Source organism: Perca fluviatilis, chromosome 15 (assembly GCF_010015445.1).
Source record: "Perca fluviatilis chromosome 15, GENO_Pfluv_1.0, whole genome shotgun sequence".
In the NCBI taxonomy this organism is placed as follows: domain Eukaryota; kingdom Metazoa; phylum Chordata; class Actinopteri; order Perciformes; family Percidae; genus Perca; species Perca fluviatilis.
In genome coordinates, this window is record NC_053126.1 from 24,591,751 (window position 1) to 24,601,068 (window position 9,318).

Here is a 9,318-nt window from a genome sequence, read left to right on the forward strand (position 1 = left end):
CTATTTTATTGAGTGTCATTTTAGTGAAAAAAATGCTCTGTGTGAATTTCAGTTCCCTCTAGTAAAGGTTAATGCCTTTATTCATGGTGCAAAAGCTCAGAAAATTCTAACTCTTTCCGGAAACAAATGACGGCGTTTTTTTTGCAGCGTGAAAATCGCATTCTGTGTAAAAGTAACCATGACAAAAACAAATAAACAAACAAATTAATTTAACATGCAAATTAATTCACAAAAAAAAATGCCACCGTTGTGTAAAGGCCTTAAAGCTTACAGCCCTCCTAGCATCCCCTAGGGGCTGCAATGTTTGAAACACCCTGTAATATGCTTTGGGAAGAATCAAATACAGCCCTGCTCAAGTAAAACTACAAATAGGAATGTCATCTATGGTAAACTGCCTTTTTAAATCTAATATTTCTTGGGTAGAAGTGGGAATTGTGACCTCATGGTGGTGCTAGAGGGAACATCTGTGGTCACCAACATCATTAGGAGTCATCCTCTGGAGACCATTAATATCCACATCTAATTGTGGAGATATTTTGCTCTGACAGACTGACATTTACTTTTGGAATAAAAAAAATAAAACACACACATGCCTAAAATAAATTACACTGACTCACCTGAACGCACACACACTCATGCATGCAAATACATTGCAGACACAAATTGGTAAAACTGACTGCAGGGGATAAAGCAGCAGGAGGTGTAATCTCTGACTTCACCCACCTTGAGGTGTTGGTGTTGTCGGGGGGGGCGGGGGGGCAGGACAGCAGGGTGCTGGGACCCAGCGAGGGGTCACATCAGAGAGTGGTCGGGACCCTCCCTCTAACTGTACCTGACTGACGTGAATCACATCCTCTCTGACGGCCACGAGGGATTCCCTCTCACAGCACGACACAAACAAACAGAAGCTACCGGTTCAAACCGCTGGGTGTTTGATTTCCATAAGAACAAAGGTTACAGCCCACACTCAGCTGCTGCAAGGCCCAGAGGGAATCATCTGCACAAAGAAGAGGGTGTATCATTTAAAAGGTCAAATGTACAAGATGAACAATATTGTCTCTTTTGGGCAATATGCTAGTTTGTCCACTGCAATTTAAGCCCCGACCTGAAAGTGTGATGTTCAGCAAATGTTAAAGTTATGCCTACCATACACTAGAAGACTCTGAAAAGACTTTGAAAAGACTAAAGTCTGACACCATCTTAAATCTAAAGACAACCATCTGTCAACCAAGACTATCTGTCATAATAAGTAAACACTGGAGATCTTGCAGGGTCACACTTTACAAGATTATAGCTAGATTTGTTTTGAAAACTTTAACCAAGCTAGCTAGCTACCGCTAACGTTAGAAGGTAACTTTAGGGAAAGTTTGTAGATTTTCTGTTCTGCCGTACATACAGATGACTTGTGGCAGCACCCGGAGGTCTGCGTTTACCCGCTGGTAAATCTCCGCTGGATGACTCGCTTCAGAAGAGTTGAAAATCAGCAACTTTCCCTCTTTAGCGTTTAGCTTAGAGCAACCATAAATAACACTGGCTCTACCCAGTTTGGTGCTGGAGGGAGCGCTCCCATTGGTTGTTGACAAGTTTACGTGATTTAACTTAACAAGACTTACAATAATATCAAACACGTTTAATTTTGTTGGAACGTCAAGACGGTAAAAAGACGGACTGAGTTTTTGCCACCTTAAACCAAACAATTGAGAAGACAGGATTCCATTCCGATATTGGAAATGTGTCTGCTACAGAAGGAATCGCTTGAAAAGCGATTGACCAATTCAGCACTTGTTTGGTGTAAGGTCGGCATTAGTGTTTAAAATGTCTGTGAAGGTTCTAACTCATCCAGGTCATAGTATCCAAGGAAGCTTAAATTCAAGGGCAACTGGACTTGGTTGAGGTTCTTGAAGACTTCCTCAGCTCTGTCTGAAGAATAGGGGAACCCTGCTATTTAATCTCAGTGGGGTCGTTGTAAGGATGATCGATAACGCTTTGTTCCTTAGTAGTCCTGGCTGTTGTAACGAAAGTTGTTATGGTCGTTAGAAACATCCGAGGCCAAGTCTGAACTACCATCTTTGGCAAATGTCAGCGTATGTTTAGAGGATAGTTCAACAGTTTTTGTGTTTAAAAAGTTTGACTACAAATTTCACTATGCAGGTTATGTTGTTTTGGTTGTTCCTTCACAGGAAGTATCTTAGTAGAAGAAAACAAGTGAAGGTGCACTGGCTTGGCTGCTTATCCAATGAACGATTCATTTTTGATGGTCAACATGTACAGTGCCTTGCGAAAGTATTCGGCCCCCTTGAACTTTTCGACCTTTTGCCACATTTCAGGCTTCAAACATAAAGATATAAAACTGTAATTTTTTGTGACGAATCAACAACAAGTGGGACACAATAATGAAGTGGAACGAAATTTATTGGATATTTCAAACTTTTTTAAGAAATAAAAAACTGAAGAATTGGGCGTGCAAAATTACTCAGCCCCTTTACTTTCAGTGCAGCAAACTCTCTCCAGAAGTTCAGTGAGGATCTCTGAATGATCCAATGTTGACCTAAATGACTAATGATGATAAATAGAATCCAGCTGTGTGTAATCAAGTCTCCGTATAAATGCACCTGCTCTGTGATAGTCTCAGAGGTCCGTTTAAAGCGCAGAGAGCATCATGAAGAACAAGGAACACACCAGGCAGGTCCGAGATACTGTTGTGGAGAAGTTTAAAGCCGGATTTGGATACAAAAAGATTTCCCAAGTTTTAAACATCCTAAGGAGCACTGTGCAAGCGATAATATTGAAATGGAAGGAGTGTCAGACCACTGCAAATCTACGAAGACCCGGCCATCCCTCTAAACTTTCAGCTCATACAAGGTGAAGACTGATCAGAGATGCAGCCAAGAGGCCCATGATCACTCTGGATGAACTGCAGAGATCTACAGCTGAGGTGGGAGACTCCGTCCATAGGACAACAATCAGTCGTATACTGCACAAATCTGGCCTTTATGGAGGAGTGGCAAGAAGAAAGCCATTTCTTAAAGATATCCATAAAAAGTATCGTTTAAAGTTTGCCACAAGCCACCTGGGAGACACACCAAACATGTGGAAGAAGGTGCTCTGGTCAGATGAAACCAAAATCGAACTTTTTGGCAACAATGCAAAACGTTATGTTTGGCGTAAAAGCAACACAGCTCATCACCCTGAACACACCATCCCCACTGTCAAACATGGTGGTGGCAGCATCATGGTTTGGGTCTGCTTTTCTTCAGCAGGGGCAGGGAAGATGGTTAAAATTGATGGGAAGATGGATGGAGCCAAATACAGGACCATTCTGGAAGAAAACCTGATGGAGTCTGCGAAAGACCTGAGACTGGGACGGAGATTTGTCTTCCAACAAGACAATGATCCAAAACATAAAGCAAAATCTACAATGGAATGGTTCACAAATAAACATATCCAGGTGTTAGAATGGCCAAGTCAAAGTCCAGACCTGAATCCAATTGAGAATCTGTGGAAAGAACTGAAAACTGCTGTTCACAAACGCTCTCCATCCAACCTCACTGAGCTCGAGCTGTTTTGCAAGGAGGAATGGGCAAAAATGTCAGTCTCTCGATGTGCAAAACTGATAGAGACATACCCCAAGTGACTTACAGCTGTAATCGCAGCAAAAGGTGGCGCTACAAAGTATTAACTGAAGGGGGCTGAATAATTTTGCACACCCAATTTTTCAGTTTTTTGATTTGTTAAAAAGGTTTGAAATTTCCAATAAATTTCGTTCCACTTCATGATTGTGTCCCACTTGTTGTTGATTCTTCACAAAAAATTACAGTTTTATATCTTTATGTTTGAAGCCTGAAATGTGGCAAAAGGTCGAAAAGTTCAAGGGGGCCAAATACTTTCGCAAGGCACTGTACCTGGGGGCCTGTGTACAGCCTCACAAAGTGGTAACATGGCTGTAGACTCTTAAGGTGCTTTCACACAGCGAAACAGAAATGTGCCTAGCTGCCATACATTCAGAATACTGAATAATGAAGATGTGACTGGGCAACAGCGACATGCTGTGTAAGAAACTGACATTTTGTGATTACTGCAGATGGACAGGCAGCAGTTTGGTTAACCGGAAAGTTGTCCAGTAAGTAGATCCCTATGCAGTTATTAGCTACATCAGCTATTCCAGGGGTCTACATTCTGTGGTTACTGTCGGTCAAAAAATTAAAGTTTATTTGGAAAGATTATAGAGGCTAGCACTGCTTTCCCCTGAGATGTTGAGTGCAGAGTTGGCATGACTCAAACTGTAGTCAGAATGGCCATAATTATGAGAGACCCTGGTTAAAATAAATACAGACATTTTCCTGTAAGTTCAAAACACACTAGTGCCAATATGTACACAGGATTCATTTATCATAACCCACAAGCCAGAAGCAGGAGATTTGAAACCGTTGACACCGAAATACTACAAAAACTAGAAACCCATGCACAATGTAATGGAGTCAGATTTTCCATTGTGGACAAATAATCACAAATTACTCTCTCTGTAATTGCATGTCTTTTTTTTTATTTCTCTTTGCCTGTGTAGCTGTCAAAATGGAGCAGGAAAACCTTTTTGGGGGGTAGAAAAACACCTACTCATACAGATTATTCACTTATAACAAACCTTATATTCCTGTGAAACACAGTGAACAGACCATAAACACATTTACACACATATAGTTTAATTTCCTATATCTTTAACATTTACTTAGATGTTTAAAGGTAACCTCATTGACTTTACGAGACGATAGATTACCTGAACGCACCATTAGTTTGGGTTTTTGTGAGGATGCAGCAATTTAGTTTGTTGTACATTTCATCCTGCACGTCCTTGTTTAACTGTGTGAAGAAGCCCACAGCAGCAAAAGGAGGACAGACAAGATCTTCAGGTTCTCTCAGCTCTGCCTGGTGTTGCAGCTGATCATCAGTGAGCCATGAAATCCTTCCACGTTAATGAATCACCTCCTACTGTCTTAAGACGACGCACACTTCCAGACCTCGTGGGGGCAATTATAAAGGGAGATCTCTAGGTGAGTTCCTGCAGTCTCACATCACACACACACATACTTGTAGAGTGCCAATTGCGGCAAGAAGCATCTGGTCTCACCGATGACACAGGTGGTGGAGTGTGACACCGACCACCTGGCACTCTTTAAGTATCCTTTTATAGTTGAAATGAATGGCATTATATCCGTGTGTGTGTGTGTGTGTGTGTGTGTGTGTGTGTGTGTGTGTGCTTGTGTGCGTGTGATCTCATCAAAGCCCTGACCCCGTGGAGGCTTTTTATTAAAACACCTGTTGTTTTCTCTGTAAGATCACACCTGTCCATCATTGGTGAAAAGGACACTGGCGGGGTACAAATTTGTGTGTGTGTGTGTGTGTGTGTGTGTGTGTGTGTGTGTGTGTGTGTGTGTGTGTGTGTGTGTGTGTGTGTGTGTGTGTGTGTGCGTGTGTGTGTGATGTGAGACTGCAGGACCTCACCTAGAGCATGTGTGTGTGTATGTGTGTGTGTGTTGGAAGGTTATACTAGGTTACACTGCCTTAAAGGTCCAGTGTGTAACGTGTTTAGTTGTTCATTATCAAAATCTGTGTTCACAAACGTGTCCTTTTTCATGAATATTTACCACCACTATCAATTCCAAGTATTCCTTTTGGCTTGAAATTTTACATTTGCATTCGCATGAACTGGAGTACACGCTCCATATTCATGCTCCATCTTGAAACACGTTAGCCAGTAAGGAACATACAGGACCTACTGCTCCGCCTTTCGCGTTTTTGCTGTCACATGATAAACTCCCAGGTGCTGCTAATGCTGCTAATGGGTATCGTAGCTTCCCGGCCCCGGCAAGTTTGAAGAAGGAAACATGGAGGACCGCACATATTCAAAATCCAAATTTCAGGAACAGGAGTCCTCTTCTTCGCCCAGAAAAAGAAAAAGGATATTGAAAAGAGCAAGAGACTGGCTTTTTGAAGCGTGGGTGGCTACCATAGCTGTAAAACGTACTAAAATGTGTGGCGCGAGAGAGTTGATTGCGATATATGCTCTCAACGCTAGATGGGAGAAATTCCTACACAATGGACCTTTACGCAGAATTTGATTTGCCATACATTGTGTTATTGTTACGTTTATATGGGATGGAAGTTAGAGTGTAAGATGTTACATCACATGTTTACATCATCAGACATAATCCGTAAGATTTACATTATATTGAACCCCTATTGATGGCCATTCATCAGATTTACATTCAGTAATTATCTTGCTACATAATAGTTTTTATTGTCCACCAAATTGTCTTCAGGGATTGTAGGAAACAATGCTGTTTTGCTTTTGTTCACTTCACTACTGCTGCTGCTTTACATTCAAAGTAGTAGTAGCAGATGAACCCATCCAACTTATTGTCTTGATTACCTCAACTCAGAGTATTTGATGATAGCAGAGTACTGATCCGATATCAGCGCTCTCCATTTCTCAAAATTGAAATCTGTATACCTCACTACGTGGAACTCATTGGAATCCTTTATAAGGTGACATGAAACCAGGGAGTCGGTGACAGACTACCTGTAATTGCCAGCTGACACTTTACACTGAGTGGATAACTGATCCTGATCCTGATCCCGTGAGATCAGATCGGTGCATCACAATTTGATATGTTGCAGCTTGTGGCTTTTATTTTGAAGCAGCCACAGCAAACTGATATGTAAGCAAAGCACAGTAGTAGCTTTAGTCCTCCATCACTGTCTAAACATGATGCATTCAGGTGCAGTAGTGAGTGTAGGTCACCCTTAAATATAAACTGGTAGCACCAAATGGCGTTTGAATAACACGTCAAATTCCTTAACTCATTTTGCGTGTTATGCATTTCTTGCTTTTTGCATGTGATTTCATACCATTTAGTCTTTACTGACTGATATCGTGACCTAGTATAAAGAGCGACAAAGGGAGGAGGCCTACAGTATAAATACAGATTCAGATTATTGTTTAAAACAAACTTGAGCACAACTTCTTCTGGAAAAGCTTTGACCACACTATTATAAAGATTTAGACATAAAAGTGATTTCATATTTTCCAGTTCAGGTGAGAAGTGAGAGTTTCTTCTCTCCTCATGTGTGCATCAGGTAAAGAGGCTGCAGTTTCTGCTGCAGCGTTAATGGATAATAATGCAGAGAAGATGCATAACACAAGGCTTCTGCCACAACTGTTATTCCTAATGAGTCATCCTCAGCGTTTTTACACCATATGTCACAGCACTACTGTGGCTCTATGTCAGCAGACTGTGGTGCTCCCGGGACACCTGGGGGTGCTGCTCTTCAGATACATTGATTGTTGTTTAGAGAGCTGGAGGGTCCAGATGGAGCCCAGAACTTTAGAGAAAAGCCACAGAGTTCAGTTCTGATTAAATGAGACCAAAGACTAACACCTGCACCCACAACAGCTACTCTATATCTATCTATCTATCTATCTATAAATTGCAGGAACGTCTGTCTGTGTGTGTGTGTGTGTGTGTGTGTGTGTGTGTGTGTGTGTGTGTGTGTGTGTGTGTGTGTGTGTGTGTGTGTGTGTGTGTGTGTGTGTGTGTGTGTTATGCGCATATCTCTAGAGCCGTTAGTCCGATGGATTTCAAACTTGACAGGTGTCTTGCTACGGGCACGTGTAAGTGCGGTGCCAAGTTTGACGTTGTTTGGATTAGAAATAAAGCAGCGAAGACAGCAGCGGAGCTTTGGCAGCTAAAATGTGACATACACCTCAAACCCACAAAAATGTGCAAAGTAGCAATACTTTGGTCTTTGACTTTGAATAAACAAACAACAATTCCTGGCTTTAAGGAAGTTTCAGAAACCCACACATGCAAAGCACAAGCAGTTTACAGACAACAAGTGGCAGACAGAGCGTGATGCCACTTATAGGCAGGCTACCAGACACAGTTTTTGATATATATAGTATTAAGTTGCTGTGAGCTGTACCTACATTCACCACTTCTTCTCTCTCTCTCTCTCTCTCTCTCTGCACACACACACACACACACACACACACACACACACACAGTCCGGTTCTGGTGGTTGAGGAACGCAGATATGTGCTGATTAGCTCTCATAACGGGCCAGGCTAATGTCTGGTTACTCCACATTTTCATCGTGATATTTTCTGATTACATTCTGAATCTGCAACGTTCTCTGTCTGGTAAATCAGCAAGTAAGTAGTAGGGTATACAGGGGAGTTGCATATGAAGTGGTTTGGGGTCCTTCTGTAAGTAATTTTGGGGTATAATTTGGTTTTGATGAATTCTACAAGCAGCAATACCACAGGCCAAGCACTCGGCCCGTCCCAAACAGGCACATTTTCAACGGGCACTGCACTAGTTTTCCTAATTGCAACAAATCTCATGAAAAGACCAAAACCAATGAATGTATCTTCCAACAAGTATTGTGTGTGTGTGTGTGTGTGTGTGTGTGTGTGTGTGTGTGTGTGTGTGTGTGTGTGTGTGTGTGTGTGTGTGTGTGTGTGTGTGTGTGTGTGTTATTCCCCGACAAAGGCACTATTTCCTCCTGTTTGTTTGATAAAAACTACAAAAAAATGAAGCTATAGTCTATATTTGTCTTCAGTAGGAACTAATGGGCTTGGAGCCAAGAGTCACAGACAGTAAGTCAGACGGTATTGAGAGACCAACTAACATGTTGTTGGTTTTGGTCTTTTTTTATGGGATTTGTTGACAAAACAAAAAACATACATATACATCTTAGCTATTCATCAATTAGCAGTTGGTTGGGCGCCTGGGTAGCTCACCTGGTAGAGCGCGGGCCCTTATGCAGAGGCTCAGTACACAGCAGCCGCAGGTTCGTGTTCCGACCTGCAGCCCTTTGCTGCATGTAATTCCCCCTCTCTCTCTCCCCTTTTGTGGCTAAGCTGTCCTGTCAAAAATAAAGGCCTAAAATGCCAGGAAATTAATCTTTAATTAAAAAAACGTTAGTGGAGCTATGAAAGTAAGAACCAAGTTGTAATAAACCACAATGACCCTTTACATAAATTTAGTTTTTGTGTTTCTGTTGTTAAAGGGGAATTATGCAGTTATTTTAGCTTAATTTACCTTAAAGGAATATTTCACCGCTGGAAAGCTGAATATATCTTTAAATTGGGTCACTTATGTAGTAGAAATGTGAAAAAAAAATTGAAATTGGTGCCTTCTAGGCCGAGAAAAGCCAGAAAATGTGTTTTGGTCTTATATGGATGAAAAACACCAAATCCCAGAATGCACCTGCTTCGTTGCTTTGAGTCCACTCCCAAGCCACGCCTACCGCTTGACA